The following is a 3373-nucleotide window of genomic DNA, read 5'->3' as shown; positions in this document are numbered from 1 at the left end:
ATACATTGTTCATTATGTTTATACTTTTTGATTAATTAGTAATATGTTTTTTCGTATGTAAATTTGAAGAAATAAAACTAATAAACGTTCCATATATTGTAATTAAGTGTTAAAAATTATAATATGTTCGTCATTTTGAACAGAGTAAAGAAAATAAAGCATTTACACATACACAATTTTTGATACAACAGTGGAATTTATGTATGTGATAACATGGTATATTTCTGAATTACGCCTTTTTTATTGTTCTAAAATTTCTTTTAATTCAATGAATTATAAAAATACACTTTAATTAAAGAACTACAACAAAAAAAACATGAGTTCTAAACTAGAATTTTTATTTGATTAATCTCACAGTAATTCTTAAAAAATGATGGAACATACATAGACAATACAAGTCTTAGAAGTAACGTTAAAAATATCTCTTATTTTCCTTAGAGTGGACTACATCTATTAGCAATATACGGGCAAGAAAGACAATTTTAAAAATAAAAATATTAGTTAATGCATTATGAAGCTATTAAAATTTTCACATGAATAAAACAATCTAATGTTAACCTTGCATTTTACGACTAGTATAACCATTTTACGATCTAATGTGCCTCTATTAAACATTTAGTCAGTAAATTAAGTGGTTGTTAGTATGATTCTAGGTTTGTTTTGTTACCAATTTATTCTTTCATATACAATAGATAGTGCTTTCTATTCTGTTCTTCAATATTGTAAATGTTATAAAACTTACATCTTGAATTTTTGAAGCTTTGCAATCCAGTGAAATTTCTCTTACGCAATAAAAATATCAAACGAATCAAAATATATAAATGAAGTTCATGAATTAAGCTATTTATATTTATAGAAATTCTTATTTGGTATAAAAGCACATATTAATAAAGAATCGCGGCATTGCATAATTTTCAAACGTCTCATGTTTAAAAAACAATTTTATAAAGGTTTGCTTGATATAAAAATACAATGTTATAACATCTAACACATCAAATTTATATCTATAATGCATAGAAAAATCGTATATTGATATTAAAAAGTGTTATTAAATATTATTTGCAGTAGATAAATAGAAAAGCAAATGTAAAATTATAATATAAAAGGTATGTTAAATATACGGAACATAGCTACATATAATATATATGGTTGTTTTTTTCATACATATTAGTAAAATTATATTAAAATTCTATTTTTTACATGAAGCAATAGCTAGTGAGATTATAATCAATCAAAAAAAAATGCTAATAAAATTTTCTTTTTTTGGCTATTTTGTATGTAGATTGGGTCACGAGTACATTATAAATTTCTATTTTGCACTATTCAAAGGTGTATGGAAAATATATATATGTATGTAAAATACTACTATAACTGTGATAAATACAATTACTGGTGGTTTTTTTTTACTTTTTTTGACAGCAATATATCGAATTTAACAAAAATTTGATTGAGCATCGAAAGTTTCTAGCAAAATGATACAATACGCGCATATCTAGTTTTCATAAAGACAATTTATCTTTTGATTCAAAAAAGTGTTGATATTTATTACATTAAAAAATAATAAGTGAACTTAATCACATATATCTTTTTATAAAAAATATTCAAACTTATATTCTGGATCTATTTTACACTTCTGCTCGCACAATTTTTATGGTAACTAAAGTATAAAGAAATATAATTATTTATAACATAAACCATATGCCCAGTATGAAAATGTGATAAACTACTGGTTATATAAATTATGATGAACATAAAATTCTTTGCCTCTATTTAAAGGTATTTAACACGTAAACACAACTGTATAGTTTAATCTAAATTCAAATGTGTATAAAGGCCCCTGTAATTGTTCTATAAGGTTTAATATGCATTTTTTGATTTATGTAGAATTTTTGTCTTTTTATTTAGAAAAATATAAGATTGTCATTGTTTGGATTATTAAATCTGAAACTATAACAGGTATTTGAAATCATAAATTTAAAATGTACAAATATATATCATAAATATATAAAAACCTATTTATATATTTACAGTAGTATTGCATCATAATTCTTTGCTGTTTAAATACTATAATATACAAAAAAATCAAGGTTCAAAATTTGAAATTAGCAAAATATTACAGCGAAAAAATCTAAAATATTATGTAGACTTCTTTATTAAACTTATAATTGTTAATATCGAATTTTTTATGTATTTATAAAGGTCTGCAAACACTTATTTGACAAAAAAAACCTCCATCTATAATTTTTAAATATAAAAATATAATAAGCTTAATTTTTTTCACTACACATTAAGAATAAACAAGCCTATTTATAATAAGTTCATCTTTCTTAATAGCTATTGTATTTTTTTATATTATTCTAAAAAAAAGAAAAACTTTTTGAATTATTTCGGCTCTAAGTTCATTTATAATTGAACTCCAGTGCATTTGTATTGAGTATAGAAGATATGGTTTACTAAAAATTATTAGTGAAATCGCACATCTTTATTTGATTTTACATTTTTTTCTTATGATTAGAGCATAAAATAGTTTAAAGATATTGCAGAGTAATTATGTTTATGCACTTTTTGATTGAATATTGTCTAGTAAAATAGTCTTAACATTTATATTTGATTATAACAAAGTAAAATAAGATAGCAAAATAATAATAATGTATATATTCAACTTGAAATCTTACATTTGAAATATAAATGCCAGATTTTCTATATGCGAAAGCATAGATAAATCATTGAACTTGTATTATATACCGACATATTTATATAATATCATACTATTTTTCGGCTTACTCCAATAAAAACCAGCTTTCGACTGTGATTAACACATAAATAGAGTGCTTAAAAACTTGAATTAAATTTCCATGCGTAAGCGAAAGTGTTCATTTCCATATTGAAATAATTGAAGTTCTCCCGTTGAAGATAACCGATTGGTGAATAACAACATTAATATTTGCCTTTTTTTTCTAGAAATTTATTTTTATATCGATCTATACGCAAAAATATAAAATAAAAAGAATTCTATTAATAAAATAATTGAAAAAAAATTAATTTTGTGAGTTCAAAGAAATAATCTTGCGCATCATCTCCTTTTTTTTAAAAAAAAGAAAATTTTATTAAAAACTGAAACCTTAGGAATCTATGAATACGAAAAATATCTGTTTAGGATGTTTGTGTCGATCATAAAAAAATTGCGATATTTTTCTAAATTCTAGTTTTACGTTTATTTAGTATTTAAATTTTTATTGGCAAAAAAAATATCATATATTTCGATTTTGATACGCCTAAAATGAAACATTGGTTTGACATCTATAGTCGCTATTTTATCATAAAAAGACTTATCCATTTCTATTTATAAGACTTATGATGTTGTTTTTATAAA

The sequence above is a fragment of the Rhyacophila brunnea genome, unplaced genomic scaffold, assembly GCF_057557595.1.
Source record: "Rhyacophila brunnea isolate RB1 unplaced genomic scaffold, BYU_Rbru_1.0 scaffold_49, whole genome shotgun sequence".
NCBI classification, from domain to species: domain Eukaryota; kingdom Metazoa; phylum Arthropoda; class Insecta; order Trichoptera; family Rhyacophilidae; genus Rhyacophila; species Rhyacophila brunnea.
This window is presented reverse-complemented; position numbering follows the sequence as displayed.